The sequence below is a fragment of the Artemia sp. Qi Xiang Cuo genome, chromosome 2, assembly GCF_049724085.1.
Source record: "Artemia sp. Qi Xiang Cuo chromosome 2, ASM4972408v1, whole genome shotgun sequence".
In the NCBI taxonomy this organism is placed as follows: domain Eukaryota; kingdom Metazoa; phylum Arthropoda; class Branchiopoda; order Anostraca; family Artemiidae; genus Artemia; species Artemia sp. Qi Xiang Cuo.
This window is the reverse complement of record NC_142795.1, coordinates 8,098,802-8,110,738: the sequence shown is the minus strand read 5'-3', so window position 1 is coordinate 8,110,738 and position 11,937 is coordinate 8,098,802.

The following is an 11,937-nucleotide window of genomic DNA, read 5'->3' as shown; positions in this document are numbered from 1 at the left end:
TCCTTCTTTTCTTTGACAGGAGGGATGATGTCTTTCGTTTCCAACCTGAGCGGAGATTGATAAGGGATGCATTGTTTCGTGACCTTTTGAAGCCTTTGCCATTTTGTTTTAATCTCTCGCCAAGGGTTCGCGCACTGGACCTAAGGTTTTCTGAAGCACTTTATTTTAAATCATTGACAGAGCCCCAATCGTATAGTGTAGAGGATGCAAAATCTGTCGAAGCCGGTACAAGATATTTTCTAGCCATTGGTAGTGAAGAGCGAAACAGCTTAGCAAACCAACCACTAATACCGGATCCAGACATTGATGAGCGACCTGTGTAATTATCCATTCCATTGCCATGATCTCTCGGGCCAAGAGTACTAACATAGCAGTCAATATTAGGACAAGTGAATACCACTTTTTTATTAGAATTCTCGCTTTTGAACAATGGGTCGAAAATGGCATGTAATCACAGCCAAACCTTTTGAAATTGCTATGGGATCATCCAATTCGGCTCTTAGTGTTAACTGACAGAGTTCCAAATAGCAAGTGTTTACGGGAATATACTGAAGATGCTTTATATTGTAGTGGTGAATATGTACTTGATTGGTTTTTCGTTCAAGAACTCGTAGGAGGGGAACATTTGAATTACCAACTCGAGATGTTTCCACAAATGAAGCGTAGAGAAATATACAGGTGTCTTTGGAGAAGGCAGGCGGATAGTCAGCAAAAATGAAATTAGTGTTTCCGGCACTTTTACCATTGATTATATTGAGCTTAAAGCCAAGAACATCCTTTAGATTGAACCTTTTCACTGGCAATAGGTGAACTAATGTAGATCTTACCCTCCGCCTTTGAATAGTTGAAATGAAAAGCCCCCTTTTTACGTGGGGAAATTCTTTCATTAATGGAACTACATAAATCGTTCATAAAAGTGAGTTTCTCGTAGGGTAATTCAATGTATGGAAAGTCAAACCAATTTATTTTCTGAATTTGTTCTTGATCACCTGTTGGTGGCGGCGGCCAATCATATGGTCTAATTTTTATTTCATATTTTCGATCATTTCTCAGGAATTCGTAAATATTTTTGAGAAAACAGTTGACAAGAGCCAATTCATACTTTCCGTTGTCAAATTTGATGTTGGGGATAAGTTTCGTCCAAAAATCACTTGTTCTATTCAAGTCATTTTAGAAAGGATCAGAAACATTGGACATGAAAGTCAGATAGAAATAATTGGGCATTGTCAATATCTTCAGCACTGACCCAAGAATCAAAATCTGAGTTTTATCCTAGCCAGCGAACAAGCAATTGTCTCTTGCCATGGCGTGTACGACTCTTTAATATCTTTTCAATTTGATAACTTTCACTAGTGTTTCTAACTTTTTGCAGTTCATATTCATAAAAACCGCAGAGAATCTCGTCATTTTTGGTGTCTCGCAGCCAATATGTTATCGGTATGGTGTCTAGAATTTTGGACACTTTAAAAAGTTCAGTGCTCCATGAATAATTCCCTTTTTCAAAAATATTGGTGGTTCTATTAATTAAAACACTATCACCAACATTGAATTTCTTCTTCTTTTTCTTCTTCTCATTGCCATTGAAGTATTGCTTTAGAAAAGCATCAAATGTATTTTCACTATAGTGAACATCCCGAGGGCTTGAGTTGGACAGAGATCGATGGGGTCGTTGATTATAAAAAAAAAAGATTTTATATAAATAAATAAAAAAATCCGGTGTATTTTTAAAATTTAAAAATATTTAAAATAAAATAAGAATAGTTATTATTAATAGTTAAGCCAAATCAGCCTTTATAAGACTTTGACTATGATAAAGTGTTGTATTATATTTCAATAGAACCCTTTGCACATGGGGATTAACAAATTCACTGCCACGATCCGATTGAATTTTTCTATACGAATCTTGTTCTAGAATACTTTCAATGGCCCGAGCAACTTCAACACCTCTCTTTGATCGTAGTGGAATGGCATAGGCATAGCGACTAAAGATACTGATTGCCACTAGAATATATTTGTAGGGGGCATTGTGACGTTGTTGAAGTGCGTCTAGAGTTAAAAGATCCATTTGCATTATATGCAGAGGGAAAAAGGCTTTAGTTTGTCGATATTGTTTACTGCGAAGCCTGTGATTTCGATGCAGTGTGTAACTCGGTTCATTTTCTAGATACTCTTTTGCTTTTTTCATTGTGGTGCCGGAGACAGCTTTGGAAAGCGTTTTGGGAGAACTTAAACTCCCCACCTCACCAATATTTTCATAGACACCTTTCAAAACGTCATCCATTTTGAGCGTAAACACGTAGTGTAATGTCCACTCCGCTTTTGCCCTCTGGAGAACGAATAAAGTAATCGTTACTTACGAATAGCAGCACTTTGTGTCTTCATAGCAGTGATGCTGCTAATATCTCCAAGTATTGAATCTTCTTCTTTTTTTAATTGTGGTCGCAATGGACTCTATTATCTTAGTTTCTGAAGAATTTTCTTATGTATAATAAGACTTTTGGAGAAGTTTGATACACACAGAAAGGTGTATAGATTATCGCCAATTGATATAAGTCCTTTACGATTCGACACCATATCACAGATTAAATCAACTAGATTATAACTTTTTCTCTGAATTATAATTCGTTTCCCAGTGCTCTCGACTTGAACTTGATCGCCAGTTTCCAACATGAGATAAGATAATACTCTTTTACTCTGTTCTAGATAGGTAAGTGGCAATAGGTTTCCAATTTTCAATAAAATCGAACTCAATTCCCTCTCCTTTGATTGCACTGCAGAATCTTGAGCAGATGTTTCATGGTTAGAGGGATCAGTGAAGACAGTGGCAGGTCGTTCACGATAAGGTTTATGTTTCTCCAGACGTCGCAATGCATCTTAAAGATAAAGCAGTTTTTTGTTATCGGCAATATTCTCGTCGTTAATGAATTTCCTTAGATTGTCTTCGAAATTTTCGAAGGGTGAGAGGACATGTTCAAATGGTGTGAATTTATAGGGTTTTGCCAGTCTCACTAGAGAAAACTGTTTACAATTCCTGCAATTATCGGCAGTAAAAGTGTGAAGAAGCTACCACCTGCTTGAAGGGGCCGTGTCCTTTTAAAATTTTGTACCTTTTATTTAAAAGATAATATGCGGACACTGGCACGACTTTTCGTTTTATTTTTTATAACACCATCTGGCAGTTGAACATTGCCCTCGGTTAAATTTAAACAAAGTTCAGATATTAGATTAATGAAATAATTGTCAACCCCATGTTTGAGTATGGCCTTCCTAAGCGGAGGTTTTGAAGTGCCTAAAACGGAAAACAGATGCCGTTGTTCGTGAGTTTCTTCAGTGTCATAATGGCGACTAATAGTCTCTTCTACTGTTCACCGGAAGATATACTGTAATTTCATTGTTGAAAATGTCGGTGATTACACGTAGATCCTCGGGTGTGCTCTTATTAAGATCCAGAAAATGTTACCGGTTGGGTTTGCTTGTCGCCTGTGTTTCCGCTGAAAAAATAATTTTGGGCGTACGGAGTTTTATCTGCTTTTTTTGTTTTTTGCGCGAGATTTAAAACCGCGCGACTCGATAGATAATATAGACAGTGCAATTCAATGCAAGGATTCACACACATTTGCTCTGATGAAATAGATTGTGTAGAACCAGAGTAATAGAAATGTGTTCATGATTGGAGCGAACAGTGAACAATTGTAGCATTTCCTGTGAGAACTGTTCAATGGATTCAGCCAAATCATCAATAATCACCCACGAGTTCGATTCAATACTATTGAAAATATCAAGTCCCCGTATGAATTGTATTGGTATGGTTGTGGCAATAGCTTTTATTTTATCATAGGACTCCTGCCAAATACTATAGCAATAGAAGATTTTTTTCGGCTTCTCCAAAAACATTTTATCGCAATTTTGAATTATTCTAGCTAAAAGTGTTGTTTTCCCCGACATTGACGGACCACACAGAAACGATCTGAAGAGTGTTTTAAATTTATACATGCTGCTGCTGCTGTTGACAACAGTCGGACTACAACTAACTGTAAATCATATGTGCTCAATGAATAAGTAGTAATTTTCCCCATAGATCTATCTATTCAAGAACAACAAAAAAACAATATTTCATGGCAGCATTTATTTCGACACTGCATGAAAACAAATATTTGCAGTCAACATGAACTGCACAACGATAAAAATAACACTTGTTCAACAAGAACAATTGACAAAATTTCATGGTGGTCAAAATGATAACTCTATTTGTTCAACATGAAGACAGGGCAATGATAACACTTTATAAATAAGCACTTATTGTCTTTAAACACTTTTCTGTACAACACTTTATGTAAAATAAAAAACACTTTTTGTCTTTAAAGACTTTCGTCCATCTACAGCACTTTTTTTTGTACAACACTTTTCGCTACATTATCTTTGTACATCACTTTTCCGTACAACATCTTTGTACAACACTTTTCTGTACAATAACACTGTCAATCCAACAGTAAAAAAATACACTTGGAACCTGAACTAGCACAGTTGAACGTTATGAATTTAAAAATGGGGTCCCCCCCCCGGGGACCGCGGGGCCGAAGGCCGGCCAACCACGGGCGGGACCCCCCCCCCCGGGGCGGCCGCGGGAAGGGATCCCCCCCCGGGGGCCGCGGGGTGAAAAAGAATAGTTGCCATCACTGCTACGGGTTAGGTTAGTGGTTGGGTTAGCGGTGGTGGTTAGTGCTTGGGTTAGATGAGGTTGAGTTAAGGTAGTGAAATTGGGTCAGGTTAGTTAATTTATGTACAGGTTGGAGCATTTAATTTATGAGAGGTTGAGTGGTGGTGGTTAGTGGTTAGTCAGATTAGGTTAATTTATCCAGACCAAGTTGATTGCGATAGTCAATGCATTCAACTCGGTCTGAAATACGGTAGTGGCCGTGGGGTAGGACTGTCACACCATTCTCGAGCACATAGACTTTGTCAGATATACATGACATTGCATTCTTCTCCACTCTCATAGTATAATTTCTATACTGCAGAGAGCGAATTGCAAGCACTTGTGCTCTCGGCACTAGGCTACTTTCTACACAGTCTCTGTACACGCTCATGTTGAAATTGCTCTTTACAAAGTGTGTAGGCACCCCTTTACACGCCTTCTTTTCATCCCCACTATGAGTTTCAACGCAATAAACTGTGGGGCCTGGGAACACCCCCCCTGGAGATTAAATCACTCCCCGTCTCTGATTTTAATTTTAATAGTTGGTTGGGGGCTTGACGTTTCACCAGTTCGGGATAGAGAGTCGGATTCTAGTTGGTGAAATCCATCCGCGAGCTGATGTGCACCCCATTTTGCAAATCACCCAATAAATCCAATTCAGTCCCATTTACCTTTAACAGCAGAGAATCTGTATCACCATAGTAAACTTGAACCTCCCCTCCCGTGGCCATTGCACCTTGCACACATTGTAAAAGAACGACAACATGAGCTTTTTTGAAATTTCTAGTACTGAACTGCCTCCTCCAATACTCTTGTTCAGTACCACGTTTCACTTTCGCCTGTGTAGAAGAACCATGCAAGTTTCTATGCTCGTGAACGATGTAAAATTGGGGTCGGCAATAATTCGTGCACACTCTAGAGGGTCAGTCACGACGTCGCAGCGAGATCTATTACGAACGCTTTCCCCATTTTTCCAAACGCTGAATTTAGGATGAGCTTGTACAGGTCCTTCTCCACCTTTGAGATTGCCTTAGAGCGTTTATCGACACAAGTGTCGATAAACGTTTTCAAGTAAGGTCACTGATTGAACAGTAGGACCCTATTTATTTTAGTGATTTTTAAGCCGATGCTCACCATCCAGTGCAAAAGCACATGGTGAACAACGATATTCTCTTGAAGGTTCAAATCAGCAATCAGCTTCTGTTTGGAGGGAGTCCAGTGCATCCCCATATCCTCAACCAATGAACGATTGTAGGGGCTCAGAGAGTCACTGCTCACGGGCCGATTGATACAGGGAAAGACAAAATCTTTGACTGAGTCGTGAAGCGCCAGCGGACTGTGACCGTCAACTTCAAAGAACCATCCTTGTGGCCCATTGTCCTCGACGGTGGTAATGTCGGGGAACTCACAAGGATTCTCAAGCCATTGATAGTTCCCACACGGCAAAGAGTAATGTGACATTGCCGAGGGGTACCACGAGTTCATGTCCAAGAACACTGCATTTGACTTTACACCGGTGCTTTGTCCGCTCGGATCGGTTGATAAGACGCGGTCCCCATGAAAAACATACCCTCCCCTCATTGAACGCTCTACAAAAAGGTGCTGATCTACGTCGGTGATTAGGCCTATTTACTCCCTGCTAATTTTTAAAATTAAATCCATCACTAAATTGGGTGTAGAAAAATAGTAGCCTATATCTAACCCGAATTCTGAATAGATCTGGTCCGTGTTTTTACAGACTATATCCAGCAGAGTTAAAACGTCACTGGCCAAGTACAGTCTACAATAATCCCACCCATTTTTACAACTCCCCTTGGACCACACCTTCTTGGCAAACTCATACTCCTCGGCTGTGCATTCACTGTTGGTCAGTGAATTGTAAAAAGCTTCAATTGGAGGTAGTTTCTCCTCACTTAAGCGTGCGCCAGAACAGTAATAGTCGTATGCGTATATACCTTTGCAGGTCAACATGTCATACATTTCACTGTCTGGAAAGTGCTGTTTAAGCAAGGGAAAGCTATCAAAATTGTCGCTTTTTTGCACTTGAATCAATTGACTCAATGCCTTGGGGAAAAAACTAAAGGAATCTAAAAACCTGATTTTATTCCAACACATACGCCCATTATCCACTACTTGCCATTTCAGTTCGAGAAGCAATAACTTCTCAGCTGATTTGGGAATTATGTTGTAGATAAATGAACTATTTACCCATGGACAATCTACTCCCCCTCCCTCCCTATGCATACGTGCCAGTGCCGGTAAAATAAATTTTAAGTCATAATTTGAATTATGAATAAAAACAGGGATAAAAAACTTCTGGCTAACATTTAAATTACACGATTGATGCGCAACCCCTCTAAAATTACTACCTCCCGAGGATATTTCCTGCCACAAATGGTCATGATCTCTGACTTTCCCCCTCCCCCCACGTTTCCCGTTAGCCCACTCCTCTGCAAACTCCCCCTTGCAAACCCAACCTAATTCTTGTTTTTTAATCGCGAGACGATCCTCTGCAGACAACACCATTGGATAATGCGTATTTCTCAAACGAGAAATAGTACCATTAGCCGTTCCAATCAGTTTAGTCAGTGCCTTGTCCATGCACTCTCCCTTATCCAATGTTTCAACTATTTCTAACAACCGCATGGTGTTATAATTGTCTCTTTGTGCGTGGGCGTAGGACACTGCAATGACCAGATGTTCTTTAACTAGGTTTGGAAATTGGAGGTCGTTCACCTCCACCAAATTAGCTTCACAATCTAAAGATATTTTATTTCATTGGAGAAGAGTATTTTGAAAATTTTTAAAACGTAGAATTGCCCTATCCCCTGAAACCGTTTCCACTGTCTGATATCCATGTCGTCTACAGTGCTTCATATGATCCCGTAGTTTTATATCACTACGGAATCTAGACAGGCATGTTGGACAGTAGAAACATTCCCCCCTAAGCTTACCCTCCCCCAGAACTCTACTAATGTCAGTGATAGGGTTAAAATGACCGATTGTGTTCGGTTGACTAGGTGGTGTGTAGAGCAACCAAACCCAGTGTTTAACCAAATCAACTGAGGGACCCCTTACTGGGAAAACCACCCCCTTCTTTTTAGAGCGAGTTCCATCTTCAAATTCTGTTTCATAATGTACCACAGTAACGCCGATATTTAAGTGGGCATTAGCCCTTTCAAACATGTCAATGGATCTTAGCGTTGCTGGGTATTTTCTTCCTAAGCAAGAAAAATCTACAACTTGGAAAACGGACCCTTCCTTCCCATGTACAGCCCAATTGTCTAAATTCGTCTTGGTAGCGTCCCGAGCTAGAGGCTCAAATGCTGATATGAGGAAAGCATATCTGAAACACTTTTGATCTGTTTCAAAACAGATCTTCTGGACACCACGACAACCTACTAGATCTGTATTATAATTTAAAATAGTATCCCTCTCAGACCTAGCCCCCCCTCTTAAAATAAAATCTTTCTTAAATTTACATATATTTATACTTAAATTTTCAACAAAAAGAACAAGAGAGCCACTTCCATTTTCATTAAAGTTCTCAAGATGCGTTATAATTTGATCGACCCAATCTATGAAAACACCCCCAAAATTTTCTAAATTTGAATAAACCAAACGCATCTCGGAATGTACATAATGATAATAAACCTCGCTTTTCACCTCATTTAAAGATAACACTTATCGAACAGTAGAGGCATTAATTGAAACCCCACCCCCCCACACCTGACTTTGGTTCTCCAGAAGAGCACGAATTTTTTCTACATCTATTTGCACAATCTCTATAGGGTCAAAATCAAACTTCATCGCCCGTCGTATAGTAAAAGGGTCCCCAAACGTTGCAGTAAAAACAACTATATTATTTAAAATTCTGTTGGACAGCTGAAAGTCTGAGAATGGTGTACCCCCCTCCCCTCTTGTATATTATCCCCTCCCCCAAGTTGTTCAATAATAGGGCTATGGGAAGCCGATTCATTCGATTGAAGTGGGGAAATGTTCATGTAATCTGAGGGGGAAGGGTTTCCCCTCAATTCACCGACAAAATCATCCAAAAGCTGCATAGTATTTGGACTTAGCAATGCTAAGTCTGAATCTGAATTATCTACATTACCCTGCTCAGCTGTGCTATTATCAACATTAAAAAAAAAATCACTTAAAAGGTCGTCAATGTTAAAGGGTATTTCTAGGGAACTACCATGCAATTCACTGATAGCAGATGCTTCATTGTTGTAACTCCCCATAAGCGCGTCCTCTCCTTCTCCTACTGACGAGCATGGGGGAGATGGTGAGTATGGGACCAATACTCCAACCTATAAATGAAAAATAGCTTATTTTCAAAGTGTTCAAATCATCCCCTACTGTTTAAAATTTGTATTATTATTAACGTATTTTTAAAAACGTACTTAGTAGTAGTAGTAGTAGTAGTAGTAGTAGTAGTAGCCTTATGCACATATTAGATTTTGTTTAATTCACTGTTCCACTTCAATTATCTATAGAATTAATATTCAAATTACAAAATTAATATTTTATATTTACAATCTAAAACGCCGCTTTACATATAATTGACAATTTGATTTTGTTCAAACACCTCACCCCCTGCCCACGTTCTCCTCTTAACCCCCCCCCCCCCGAGCCGGTCCTCGTGGCGCGTCCCCGGGGCGCTTCCCGCAGTGCTTCCCGGGCCCTTCCTGGACTCCGCGCCAGCCCCACCCTAATATAAGATATTTAAAATCTAAAACATGACATAGTAGGTTTTTATTTTGTTCAAACAATTCCTCCAAATAAAATGTCATATTAATACTCTTTATTTGCTTTGTAAAAAAAAATATGATTTGAAATGGATAGCCTTCTCCTGTCATGATACACAACTCATTCAGATATAAAGTTTTTTTTTTTTTTAATATTTGTAGAGGCAAGGTGAACCATTCGGTTATATCGCAATAAAAATTATCAAACCTTACTATGACCAAAATATAGTGCCTTTTTTGGCTTCACTAATCTAATTTAGCAAAAGGGTGAATGCATGCACTTGACGTGATTCAAAAGGGGGAACATTATATTTCCTTTGGGGAGAAAAAATCTTTCAATATTCCCGCTGAGATATACTTTTACGCAGTGTTCGAAAATGTTGCATGTAGAAATGGCCTATAAAAGTTGGATGAGATTGATAGATATTTCTATATGATAGTTATGAAAAAAATGCTTACATTTGCAAAATCCATCTGTGCTTGGGTGCCCGAAGGTCCGGGTAGTGCATGCTGGAGGGTAACTTCCTGACCTATCGATGATGGGGCAGCTCTTCGAGGTACATGAAAAGCGGAAGGGCAAGCGTTGTTACATGCCAATACGCCTTGGGTAGGCACCACTTGTTTAGGAGGCTTCGACCAGCTACCATATTGCCGGACACTAGCCCTCGCATGGCATGCATTATTAACCCTTACTTTCTTAGTAGGTTGAGGTGATTGGCATTCTTCACAATTTGCCTTAAAAAGAAGAGAAAAGTTAGTATTGAAATAATTTGCCCCTTTTTTACAGAAAGAAAGTTAGTATCATCATCCATGTAATTTTGTTTAGACAAAGCATTTATCACTAAGAAAGCACAACGTAAAAAATTTCGTGAAATATACTAATTGCATCCTTTTTTGAATCTGAGAAAGAAGAATTATGGCTCACTGAGTCGTTCAAAATTCAGTCTATAAAAGTCAACCTAATTTCTTATTTTTAGGCGTTTCTGTTCTTTTCTGGTTTTAATCTGCATTGAGCATGTCTTGTTTGATGCATTTAAAGTATTAACGGTATTTTTTTTATCTTTCCATATCCTTTTTCGATAGCTGGTATTTATCACACCCCCAGAAAAAACAGCCCACGGAAAATAACCCCCACGGAAAATATCCCTGAGAAAAGACATGGAAAAATATCCCCTCCCCCCACCGACAGATATTGCATCCCTTTGAATCTTAGAATTACGGCTCACTGAGTCGTTCAAAAGCCGGCCTAGTTTGTTTGAAGAAAATCCCCCCTAATACTAAACGTTGAAAATGTGAATATTTAGTCAAACATCGAAGCAGTGATCTGAGCTATGGTTCTTTTTCAGTTATCCAATAAATAAAAACATGTTTTTAGTCGCGTCCTTTTGAATCTGTGAAATCTATGGAAACTAAACTGCTAACGACCAGGATCAATGCTTTAAAAAAGGGTCAGAGCTAATTATAGGCTTCGCGCTGGAGCTTTGTGTCAAAACCAGAGCGGGTTAATAACAACAGTGACGGAAGTCAGTAGACACTTTAAATCACAATAGAGAAAGGCTATAATTTTTCGAAAGAAAATTATTTCTTTTTGCTAGAATTTTGGTTGTAAAACAATGGGGGATGGGGTTAGGTTTTGAGGGTAAAAGAGTATTTTTTATGTTTTCCTAGTGAGTATAAAGATTGTAAAGTGATGTTTGTATTGTCTGTGGGGGGGGGGTTACCCGAATATAGTATAGGGTAACCACGAAAAACAATTTTATTTTGAAAATAAAAAATGAAAATGTACTCACATTGCTAATTGTGGCTGCCAAGGTTTCAAGTTCATCAATAATTTCATGTGTTCTATGCATTGTGTTCTGGAACTTTCTGATAATTTAATCACATTGCATGCCCGTTATATACGAAATCTCAAGGGTGAATTGTTATGTAACGGGGAAATCATATGTAACCAGCCCTCTGATTGGCTGAGAAGGAGGATGTATCCGACTCTCTGATTGGCTGAGAAGGATGTATTTACTTCCGGTTTCCTATTCCAGGACACCTCGACATTCACCCCTAGCATGCACTTGTCCAAAACAACAATAATAAATAAATCCCTCAGGCCTAAAGATTAAAGAAACCATAATGTTTCTTAATTCCCCCTTCGTGAATCAATAATTTCCATAGCGATTATGTACATCAATTTCTCAGGTTAGGCTAACCAAACAACAAAGAAACCATGTTTGTTTCTTAATTCCCCCCTCGTGAATCAATAATTTCCCCTAGCGATTATGTAAATCCAAGTGAGAAAATTCCTGTTTTTTCATTCTCAGTGAGAAAACCATAAAAAAGACATGAATTGCTGTTGACATCCATAAATGTGACAAAGTTCCTGTTTTTTCATTCTCACTGACAAAAACCATTAAACATCCATGAAAAACATCAAATAAATCGACCGACACACATAACCATCCAAGAAAACATACATAAATGTGACAAAATTCCTGTTTT